Here is a 12,794-nt window from a genome sequence, read left to right as displayed (position 1 = left end):
TATAAATAAAGCTTTGATTGATTGATTGATTTACGGTAGGTCTACTGGCATCCGCAGCTCCGGGACAAGCATTAGGGCAGCGGGGATGCAGCCGGTGGACTCCTGGGTGGCGGACCGGTAGGCCATGAGGACCAGGGGTAGGTGGCGGTCCCAGTCCCTTTGATGTCTCGCTGTCAGCATGGCTAGTTCGGTGACCAAGGTCCGGTTGAAGCGTTCAACCAGGCCATCACTCTGTGGGTGCAGGCGGGTGGTGCGAGTCTTCCGTGCCCCAAGGCGACTGCACACCTCCCCAAACACCTCTGACTTGAAGTTCTGCCCCTGGTCACTGTGGATCTCTTCTGGGACTCCAAACCGCATAGACATCCCCTCGATGAGGGAGTCCGCCACCGTTGTGGTGGTTTGATCAGGGATGACATTGACCTCCGGCCACTTCATGAAGTAGTCCATCACAGTGAGGATGTACTGGTTGCCACCCTCTGTATCATGGAATGGTCCAACCACATCCACGCCCACTCTTTCCATGGGTGCCCCCACCCTGTACTGCTCCAACAGGGCATGGGTCTCTCCTGCCAGCCCCTTCTTCGCATTGCAGGTGGGGCAGCTCCGAAAGAATCACTCAATGTCTCGCTGGCATCTAACCCAGTATAATCGCCCTTGTAGATGGTGCAGGGTCTTAGTGATGCCAAAGTATCCAAACCCAGGGGGCGCATGCACAGTTTGCAACGCTTGCTGTTGCAGTGCCTCTGGAACGACAAGTTGCCAGGTGCCGCTTCCCATCTCGGCTCCTCCCATCTCTGATACAGGCAGTCCTCGTGTAGCCTGAGGGAGTCCCATTGTCCCAGGGGGGCCTTGGTGGTGCTGGAATGAGGACCGGCCGCCTCTCTGCTTGGGGGTTTGTTGTGGGTCAGCCAGTGGACCACAGGGCCCAGGTGGGTATCACAGTGTCGGAGCTCTCTGATTTCAGCAGTTGTCACTTCTTCCAACAGGGTGTGCTGTCCTCCAGGAGGGTGCGGGGTGACCTGGCAGACCCGCTGTTGCTCTCGGTTCTCCATCCAGCAGCAGTGACAACAGGACTGTCCTACGCAGGGGCGCCTGGAGAGGGCATCAGCATTGGTGTGCCTGCTGCCTCGGTGGTGCTCAATGGTGAAGGTGAACCCCTGTAAGGCTTTGATCCATCAAGCCATCTATCCCTCTAGGTCTTTGAAGTTGAGCAGCCAGCGGAGTGAAGCATGGTCTGTTCTCAGAAGGAAGGCTTTCATACAGGTAGGGCTAGTTCCTCTCCCCTTTGTTGAGTGCTTCACTGTAGTAGGCCACCACCCGTTCTTCTGTTTCGCCGGGCTGTGACAGGACCACTCCCACACCTCCCTCACTGGCGTCCGTGTCCAGGATGAAGGGTTGGCATATGTCTGGGAGGGTTAGCACTGGTGCTTCGGTCAGGGCCTTCCGTAGCATCTGGAAGGAGCTTTCGCAGGACTCGCTCCACTGGAACCGCCGTCCCTTCTCCGTGAGCTGGTTGAGGGGACGGGTTTTGTCAAAGAAGGCAGGCACGAACCAGCAGTAGTAGCCAGCCAGCCCCAGGAAACCTTTCACCTCTGTCACGCCAGGTCACTTGAAGCAAAGAGGTGTCTGTATTCCACCAGCAGACTTCGCAGTTCTCTCTCTCCTCTAGGCTTAAGCCTTCCGCACTCTGCTGGAATAGCTCCTCCAGGGCAGCAGCTGTTTCGGGCGAGACATCCGCTCAAGGACTTGGGGCCAGGTGCCAGAGGCGGGATTCACTTCCACCGCCCCTGGGTACCTGGAGGCAGGTAGGGGCCCCCGGCACTTGGTTGTCTCCCTCCAACTGAGGTCCAGCCGTCCGTATCATGGCACACATGGCCCCCAGGGCATCCAGGCCCAGGATTCAGTCTTCCCGTATGTCTGCCAGTCAAAGGTCCTGCCTCACTGTCGTCTCGACCACCTCCAGGGCTAAGCCACCCCTTCCATTGATGACAGCACTCTGGCCTGTGATTCTCCATTCTGATCCCCATCGGTGCCCACTTTATCTCTCTTCCCAGGACTCCTGTTCTCACCAGGCTGATAGTAGCTCCAATGTCCACCAAGGCAACAAAGTCTTTACCGTTCAGCTTGCAGGGGAGAAGGAGGGTGGGGGTACTTCATGTGCCGGTCCATCCCCATCTAGGCCGACCCTTGCTCGTTTCCCGACGCGGGGGTGGTTGTGGCTGGTGCTTGGAGGGTGTTCTCTCGTCTTGACTGGTATGGAGGTCTCTGCCGTGGTCGGTAGGAGCGGCCTCTGGCTTTTTCACATTCCCTTATTCGGTGCCCTGGCTGTCCGCAGCCCCAGCACAAGAGGGGTCCCTCTATCCGGGCTGCCTGCACAGGTCTGGGAGGTTCCTCTTCGCCCTCCTGTAGCATACTTGATGGCATGGGGTCAGGGTCATGGTAGCCATTCTCTCTTCGGCGAGGATGGCCTCCACTTCCTCTGCAGTCCACAAGGCTTCTTCGATTGTGACCGGCTTGGTGAGTTGCACTTGTTGCCAGAGGCGAAGGGGCTGTAGGCTTTGCAGAATGTAGTCCAAGACGAGGCACTGCGTGGCTAACGGGGGCATGTCAGCGTATCCCCGGTTCATGAGGCGGCGGATGTCGGCTGCTAGGATCCCCAACTTCTCCTGGGTTCACCTCTTACTTGAGTGGAGCTGGTCTCGGAGGCTGATCAGCGACTGGTGATTACCGAACCGCCGGCCCAGGGCAATAGTCAGCGTCTCCTGGGATATTCTTCTCCTGTCTAGGAGCACCTGTCTGGCTTCCCCCTCTAGAGCTGCGGTAAGATTGAGGACTAGCTGGTTCTCAGTCCATCCTGACACATCAGATTAGATGGAACTGAGCAAGGAACCCCTCCCAGTTAGAGGTCCCATCATAATGACCTAGCTTCACCAGCGGGGTGCTTGTTACGGGGTTGGAGCTTGGCCGGGAGGGAGGGTATTGTGGCAGTTCATCATTAGAATCCTCCGGCTGTTCATCAATGTCACTATGGACTTGTGGCAATCTTTTTCGACGATGATCTCCTCCCACAATGATCTGGGAGGTCCAAAAGGTCTGGGAGTTTCAGCCGGTCCCGGGGGTAAGTCTGGTTGCAGCAGGAACGCTCCTTCGGAGGCCTGCGAAGGTGAGGCTTTTCCTTGCCCCCGGGACACTGCCCCGAGGGTGACAGTCCCCAGCGTGTCTACCTGACTCAGCGGTTAGCACAGGTCTGCACCTCTCTGAGTCCATGCTGCGCTGCTCTCCCCCGGAGGGGTGACCAGTCTCCTGATCTCCGCCTCGAGAGCCACGATTTCCTCGGCCATTTGTTCGATCCGACCCCCGTCTGTCTTGGTCGTTCTGATACACCCTCCGACCTTCTGCTTACTCAGGATCCTAAGTGGAAAATCCCGGGTTGACTTTCCACCTATCCGAGTATGTGCAACACTGCTCCCATCGGGAGGAGTGCTTAAGTGGCGGGACCCAGTCTTCACCACAATATCAATTCGCCCTCCGGCCTTCCTAGGTCTAACAGTCCATCCCACTTCTGACACCATTGTAACGTGGACCAATGATGGACTCCTCAGATAATTTATGCATGATGTACCTCATGTTTATTTCCAATTAGCACATCAATAGGGTACATTCAAATGGCAAAAGCTGTTCAGTCCTGGTTGCTGTATCAAACTAGCAAAATACTGCTTCCTTAGATAATAACATTTCTGATAACACATCCTTTAACAAAATATAACGTTCGTAACAGTGCTTTTTTTTTAGACTAATATTTCTGGCCTGGAACATAGGCCAAACAGCATGCTGGGATATGTTCGCTAGCTACGGTGCAGTCCGCTAGCCGTCCTGGCTACCTAGCAAACCTAGTTTGCTACAATATCATGAATATACAATGGCACTTAACCAATCTGATTGCGAGGTCGGAACTACCCGTTGTATAAGAGTACATAAATCAATTGTCACTGATCTTATATACAGACCATAGTTCTGTATGTTCCAGTGGTACCATTTCTATTTGAAGCATAGCTTAAGTTAAGAAATGAGAGCATACTCTGGCATCGTTGAGCCTCCCCAGCACGACTCTGAAAAACACCGTCTCTGTTGTGATGTTTTCCTGGATGTGCTTAGCTAGCTCACCACAACATACCACATGGTGAATTTCCATATGATGGGTCACAAGACAGACAGAGAACCTGAGCCCAGCTCTAAGCTGCTTGGAAAACGTTCTTGGCCTCCTGTGAACTCCTCCCAACTATTAAGTCTATTTTCTCAATGAAAGGTAAGCAGACACCATGGCAACAGACTTGCTGTGTTGGTCCGAGCCAAAGCCAGGCCCAGAGAGGATGTCTCACTCCCAGCCATGGCTGAGCAAAGAGCTGGGTTAGAGAGCCAACTCAAGGGAGCTGGCGCCTGGCTGGCACAGGACGCGGAGGCTGTCCTGAGGTCTTGAGGGAGGGGGCTGGAGGGGGAAGACGCCTGAGGCTGAGTCCTGGGAGACCTGGGGGTTCTTGAGCACTGCTTTCTCTTTCCCAGCTGGCCAGTACTGGGAGCAGGTGCAGAGCTGAGCTGGCTGACATCTGGAAGGACGCCTCTCTGGCAGGTCTCTCCATATTTAGACATCCCCTGGAGGGGGTGGGGGGGTTAGAGCCCCCTGCCTAGGAAAGGACGGATGCGGCGGAAGTAGGGGTCTAGTTGGATTCTCAGGAATGCAGCGTTTGGGACCGGTTGCTCCCTGAAGGAAAGCTAGCAAGGACTATTAGTCCGTACTTTACAACTCAACATAATCGACCATGATTGTTCTACACTGACTCTCTTATGGCTCGATCTGTATAAACATAGGGATTATCTAGTATTAGAGGATTTTTGGATGGTGACATTAGACCCTCATCGGTTTACGCAACTGCCCAGGGCCTATTTTACTGCGGAGTAGCAAGGGAATGACAGGAATGATTTCTGCTGTAGCAGTTAATGGGTCAAATACTGTATGTCTTCTTGAACAAGACAGACCCAGTTCCCTGTCCGCTGCAGCTTTCCCAATAACTCACTAGTGTTATAATCATCCTGCATGATAAACTCACAGTTTAATATGACCTCCCAGCTGAATGCTTTCCATATTAGCTCACTCTAATTGGTCCTGGCTGCCTAGGAGACTAAATGTCCCAATGCAGAAATCAAGATCTTTCTGCAAGCTAAATGTGCCTGGATCACACGTTAAAGTGAAATACTTTCATTCAACCTGGGAATACTCTTTAACTTTCATCCTGAGAAGACTCTTCTAAATATAACTTCTAATTGTGGTTTTCAGGACCTAAAAATACTCCCCGTGTCCAGTCATCCACGGTTGATGCACAACCGATGTGTTATTTATTGGTTTACCAAATCCCTGGGTCCCTGCGGTTTGTGTTCAGAGCACATCAGCTATGTGAGAAACCCAGGCACGCAGCGCTGCTTTACAGCTCCCACCCTCTCTCTGCACCTGCTCCAACACTCACCATACTTAGTATACTCTCTCACACACACACACACACACACACACATGCGTGTGCACACTCTCAGCGTGGACCTCACTAACCCATTCTCAGTCTCTGCACCATCTATTTCCGCTCTGGAAGGATGAGAACACACTTTGTGAAAGAATGCAACCAGTCCATGACTTGTGGCTTTAGTTCATGGGTGTCATGTTTGGAGATCCAGCCCATGAATCATGGAGGCTCGGAGTGATCTTATCCGGCCCCACGCTGAAGGAAACACGATTCCAGGTCTGATTTACAGCCGTGGAGGGAGGTGCTGGGTGGAAAGGGGGGGGTAAGACAACGTGAACAATGTGCTGGCTTTTCCTTGGCCCACTTGCTGCCATTTGTCTGTGGCCATCCATGTACTGGTGTCACTCCACCTCCATCTTTCGTGAAGCTCAATTCAACTACAGATACCATGTGCTGCATTCAGCCACCCAGCCTTCCAACCCACGACCCTGAGGTCACTCGAGGAATACATCTCGACCAGAACCCCCGGCATCTGCCAGAGATTTACCCATTACCAGACCGTCCCAAAGAATGTTCCCATTTCAAATCTGTTTAGACGAGAATCTGCTGGACAGCAGTCAGATGAGCTGGACGAGGGTATCGGGATTCTTTCGGATATACTGGAGTGGGCTGGACGAGTGGAGATTTTTCTTTACTCTTTTTTTTTAATGAGGAGGCTTGTGCAATTAAGCCATGGAGATAAAGCTCATTCCCCCAACACTGAGTACTGACAACAACCTAAATCAAGTCTGGTAAAAAAAAAAAATTGCATCCATGTTTTTCCACAGATCCTTAGATATACTGTCTGGCATGCCCCCTCCTAAGCCCTTGAACTGGAGAAATGTGAACAGCAGATCTATCTACAGCATATCTAGAAGCAACTCAACACCAGGTCAAAACACTCAACAGCCTGTGTTTTTTCAGGGGAGATGCTTGCATGCTTACGTGTGTTGGTGTTCGGCCATTTTGAATCACACTACTCTGCTGGATCCCATCAGTCGTCATGTGTTTAGGAAATAAAGGGGAAATAGTTTATGGAACATGTTGAGCCCAATAGCGACCTAAGCAATCTGATTTCAAACTCATTGTGAAGATGCTGCCTTGAAGTATATATCACTTGAATGGTGGCCAATCATACGAAACAAGACCATAAAAGGATCTGGTCTCTGATTTGTAGCTTTATCTATCAATGTAACACATTCCAGGTTGATGTGTCAGTGAAGATCACTCTAGTAGCACTTAAGTTTCCGTTTAACACAACAAGGCCAGCGGAGGTCATGTCCTTGACTGGCGTGTGTCTGTGGTAGGAGTTAACAAGATGGTGCGTGGACGCCTGCTGGTTGCTATCTCTTGCCCTTGGCCTTGGGATGAATCTTGTGTTCTAGTCCAATTTCAGTCCTCTCTCCTCACCCGGCACAAAGCCATTTTTGCCTTTGATGATGTGAAGGCCCTCACCTAAGCTTATCTGGCTGGCAGTACTGAATCAAAGCCCACATATGATAGTTTCAGTTTTGGTTTAACAACAGTCTTCCTCTGTTAGTGCCAGACACACGCACGCACGCACGCACGCACGCACGCACACACACACACACACACCCTGCCAGATGCTAGGAATGCTGACGTTATTATCATGTCTTCCAGTTTGTTTTGACATTCTGGCCTGGTGATGAATAGCCCAGGCTCCTGCATGACATATGAGCTGAGCAAATTATGCATCATTGAAACTCTACAATTTCACCTAATTTAAAGTCAAGCAGCCTACCGTGTTTATGATCACAGGCGACTGGCTTGGTTAGGTTGGCAGAATTACCATGCAGTAGGCCTACTGTATCTTCCTGCTATTGGAGAGTGTGTCAGACTTTAGTTGCTTATTTGCATGCATTCCAGTTTTTGAATTGTTGAACATTTTTCTTTGTATTCTGTTTATTCAGGTTTCATGTTTCTGACTGCTTGTGTTGCAGGACTGCTGAGCTACTAACTGATCTACATGTTCTTTTCAACAGCACTGGATATACATGTAGTTTCATAATAAAGTGTCCCAGGTAGACAGAAGGATGTTCTTTTATCGTGCCTCAACTGCCACTTGCAATCTAATTAAAGTCAGTCATGTTTATTCATCACAGCCTACATGATCATACAGATAGCCTACAACGAGTAGCCTAGTTAAACGTTCTTCCGTTTGCTTCTAGATTGTGCACACACTAAGCAATATGTAAAGAAACAAGTATAAAAGGAAACAATGCTTTATTATCCGCTTAACCACCTATTGTATATATTTTGCTACTCTTGCACTTAGCACTGCTAGATTATGCTCTTAGCCACTTGTTGAGAAAGGAAATGCACTGGTGAGTTCTGGCAAGTAGTAATACTGTCTATGCTACTGTAAATGCAATTATTGTAAATTGCTTTGGATAAAAGTATCTGCTAATTGACTTATGTAATGTTATGTACAGTAGCTAATGTATATCTAGATATGAGATACAGAGTATATACACATACAGTATCTGCGGGGATGAGAAAGCCTGAGGCCACATTCATCAGTCAGACTCTCCCTCGCTACAGTAGTAGAGAGGCTAGAAGTGAAGGGTTGATTAACAATTGACATTTCCTTCTAGCCCATCTCTGCTGTCTGGTTACAAACAGCGCTCTAGCTCCGCCCTATGGCCTAGTCTATGAACTTCAGCCGACCTACTTTACTTATCTTCCATAGGGGGTTCTATGAATGAGAGACTGAAGAGAGAATTTACTGTTAAAATATCTACCGTTTATTGAGATATTTAGAGACTTAGACATTACCAGTCAAATGTCTCATTCTGCCTCCGCTCCTGTGCCTACTGCGGACGAGGCAGGAAGTCCTCCCGCGTCTGTGTCATGGCATGGCTGTGTTTGAGACTGATCTGACCTGGTTGTGGCTAGATGGGATACAGCTGTGGCCTGTGTAAAGGCTAGTTCTCATAAATGCTGAGACACGCTAACCCTAACCCCAACGCTCTGTCCCTAACCTAAACCCTAACTTAACCCTGTCAACTCCGGAACATCAAAAGGATCTAAAACATTAAAATGTATTTTTGGAGTCCCCCCGGCCTGTAGAGGGCACCCGTCTGCACAGGGGAACGTAAATCAGACAGGTGAACTGGAGGAAGCCAGGGCCTTGAGCCAATCCTGGAAGCCACAGTCATGGTGTGCTCCTCCCCCTCACTATATAAGCTCCTGCTTGTTGAAACAGTGCCCCTCTCCTCTGAAGAAGCCCGGAGGAGGGCGGAACGTCACGAGCTCGTCCTCCCCTTGTTTTCCTATTGCCAATCCTACAGGTGTTTAAGAACAAAGGACTAGTCCATTCTTTTTATCTGTCATTCAGCCCTGTTGATTAAAAGCATATTTTGCACAAAAGCACAGCATTTCTTGCACATTATAAAGAACTTGGTCTGGTTGGAACCGGTGGAACTCAGAGCAGGCCATCATCCTCTTCTGAGTGTGTGGTGTGTGTCACAAAAAGAGTTTTATGTGTGTGTTGTTTTCATACTCACCTGTGTGGTTTGATGCCCTGCTGAGCACAGTGAGCTTTAGTGGTTGACTGGCTTTGTTCTGGTTTCCTGGGCCTCCCGGACTTGTTCCCCCTGTGCAATACAAACACACTTTTACATGTAAATTAAACATGAAGCCTATAGGGTCACAAACTTGTTGTTTTTATAAAAACAATCCTGTGCTAAGTAAGGCTGATCTGATCTAGACAGTCGGAAAAGATCCCCAACACCTTTGAAAATCGAATGACTAGAGTCATAGTCTCGTTCACCGTAGGCTAAGTCCCCAAACTACTTACCTACATCAGAAAAGCAGTGATCCTCAGGTCTTCTCTGCTCCAAGATGGATCGCACTGTGGCAAAAAAAATATTTTAAATTGTTACAGGCCATCCATCATTTGGAACTGCTGGATAAATCTTTAGCTGATGGCACTGTTCCCCCAGGGATGTATACAAAAGTTCACTCACTGGTAGCGTTTATAAAGCCGTCTTCTCCCTCCATCAACATCACTAACAAAGTGAGAGAGAACACCGATAGATGGATGGAGGCCAATTTAAAGGCCTTGAGAGAACACTACCAAGAGGTACTAGCCTCCACCCTGGAGAGCCTGGAGGGGTTCAGTTCAGACAGGAGGTACTAGCCTCCACCCTGGAGAGCCTGGAGGGGTTCAGTTCAGACAGGAGGTACTAGCCTCCACCCTGGAGAGCCTGGAGGGGTTCAGTTCAGACAGGAGGTACTAGCCTCCACCCTGGAGAGCCTGGAGGGGTTCAGTTCAGAGGCCTTTAGTAAGGCTGTTGGGTGGGCCAGAGGGAGATACAGGCGGAAGTACACCATCTGTTCCGCCGAGACCCGTAGGTCTCTCCTACAGACCCCCGTAGGTCTCTCCTACAGCCCCCCGGTGCGGACCCACCAACCTGCCCCTTCCTTACTGCACCATCTGTGGATCTCCTTAGTGAGACCCCGGCCCTGAGTATCCCCCCAGCCCTGAGTATCCCCCCAGCCCTGAGTATCCCCCCGGGCCTGAGTATCCCCCCCGGGCCCTGAGTATCCCCCCCGGGCCCTGAGTATCCCCCCCCGGGCCCTGAGTATCCCCCCCCAACCCTGAGTATCCCCCCCCGGGCCCTGAGTATCCCCCCCGGGCCCTGAGTATCCCCCCCCAGCCCTGAGTATCCCCCCCCCGGGCCCTGAGTATCCCCCCCCAGCCCTGAGTATCCCCCCCCAGCCCTGAGTATCCCCCCCCCGGGCCCTGAGTATCCCCCCCCAGCCCTGAGTATCCCCCCCCAGCCCTGAGTATCTCCCCCCGGGCCCTGAGTATCCCCCCGGGCCCTGAGTATCCCCCCGGGCCCTGAGTATCCCCCCCCCGGGCCCTGAGTATCCCCCCCGGGCCCTGAGTATCCCCCCCCCAGCCCTGAGTATCCCCCCGGGCCCTGAGTATCCCCCCCGGGCCCTGAGTATCCCCCCGGGCCCTGAGTATCCCCCCCCAGCCCTGAGTATCCCCCCCCCGGGCCCTGAGTATCCCCCCCCAGCCCTGAGTATCCCCCCCCGGGCCCTGAGTATCCCCCCCCCGGGCCCTGAGTATCCCCCCCGGGCCCTGAGTATCCCCCCGGCAGCAGAGCAGTCAGCTCTCACACCAACAGTCTGACCAGGATTCTTAGATCTGGCAGAGAAGGAAGCCCCATCAGTCCTAATGTGGGAGACTCAGGCCCCCCGTCTCCTACCACGTGGGGTACAGGTGCAATACACAACCCCAGACGGACCGGGCCGAGACCCCTGCCCCTCCCAATACTACCCTCCCCCACTAATCCTAACCATACCCCGACCCAACCTTCTAACCCTAACCAGACCCCCACCCTGTCCTCTAATCCTAATCCAACCCAGACCCCAACCCTACCTCCTAACCCTAACAAGACCCCAACCTTCCCGACTCCCACCCTCCCCTCACAGAGGCAGGGTTTAAGCCCTTCCTGCTCCCACCCACTTACCTTAGATAAGACCATTTCTGGGATCCATCTAAGACTGGACAGGATCCACCCTGGCAGCCGGTGAATCATCCCGAGTCTGTAAGGAAAATACATGATTGACAGGCTGATCTGAAAAAACCCATTGTGGTACTGGGAGACCAGAACCTGTCCTGTATGGACCACAGAGACGGCAGACAGGGTCCTCCAACTGACCCGACCCTCTGGACCACAGAGACGGCAGACAGGGTCCTCCAACTGACCCGACCCTCTGGACCACAGAGACGGTAGACAGGGTCCTCCAACTGACCCGACCCTCTGGACCACAGAGACGGCAGACAGGGTCCTCCAACTGTGGCTGGCCGAGCTGGACCCCCGGATGGATACAGTGAATCGATTGTCTCCCCTTCGATGAAGGTTGAAGGGAGTTATACTAGATAGGAGGAAGGAAACCAGTCGGTGACCTGAAACAAAATTAAAAACAGTGAGAACCAAAGAAGTGTGTAAGGTTGGCCTAATGGCAGGAGGCTAAGGAGCTTCTGAGGCTGAAGATAACATCACCATGAGGTTTATTTACATGTAGAGGAATGGAGGTCCAGTGATCATTTACAGGATAGGTCCAAGACAACACAACAAAACAAACTGACAATTCCACATAAAAAAAACTTGGTTAAGGCTACGCCCTTGACATGGTCCCTAAGTGTACATCTTGCCACTTGAGGGCTCGCCCCAGACTGCCCCCTGAGGAGCTCTACACCGGCCTTCATAAAGGAGTAGCCCCTCCTACCGAGACAAACCAAAAAACATTAATACATTCAACAACCCAACAGAACCATAACAGTCTCCAACATAAAGATAAACACCAAAACATCAATCCAAATAATAATAATACACATATTTTAACTCAGGATACTCAAATAACGAGCCAGGTCTTAGAACCCTACTGCTCCTGATTTCCCCCCTCTTCTTGTCCCCGACTTGGTATATCCCTTGGCACCCCTATATAAAAGGGTTTGGCTCCTTCACCTCTGGTTTGATCCCGTCCTACTCAAACAAAGGGAGGCAGCACATGGAAGGTGACAAACAATTCACTGGGCATCACTACCCTGCAGGCACATGGCTTTGGGAACTCAAATATACTCAAAATAATTATAATACTTCTGTACAACTCGTAGTCTGCTATATTAAGTTACAATGGTGCATTAGTTCTTCCTCTAGGGCACGGCTTTGCCCGTGACAAAGTGAATCAAATTAAAATAATACTTATTTACAAAAAAGACAAAAAATGTACAAATTAACACTGATTACACAATAAGTAGCCTACACTTCCTATAAAGTATAAAATGGATTATGTATTTGCTATAACCTATAGCACATTTCCTATAGCACAGGATTATGTATGTGCTATAAATAATAAATATATATTTATAGATATTCTCAGTCAGGATGCTCTCGATCGTGGATGAGTAGACGCTCCATCAGATCTGGTGGAACACTGAATTTAAATTCATTTCAAACCTTTATTTATACTTGTGAAGCACTGAGTTTCCCTCATGTACAGTGATGATGAATTTACACAGAGACACAAATATCAACAAAACAAATGCAATATACAATAATAATCAATTCTAGCTGCTGCGCAGCACTGGGTCGGGGCCGGGCGGAGTTAGAGGAAGAAGGAGGAGACAAATTAAAAATATATGAGGGTGTAGGTGAACACATACACACACACACACTGGTGCAGGCATGTTTTTCTGTTAACTGC

The sequence above is a fragment of the Borostomias antarcticus genome, assembly GCF_949987555.1.
Source record: "Borostomias antarcticus genome assembly, chromosome: 4".
NCBI classification, from domain to species: Eukaryota; Metazoa; Chordata; class Actinopteri; order Stomiiformes; family Stomiidae; genus Borostomias; species Borostomias antarcticus.
The sequence above is the reverse complement of the archived record's forward strand: the minus strand, read 5'-3'. Positions refer to the sequence as shown.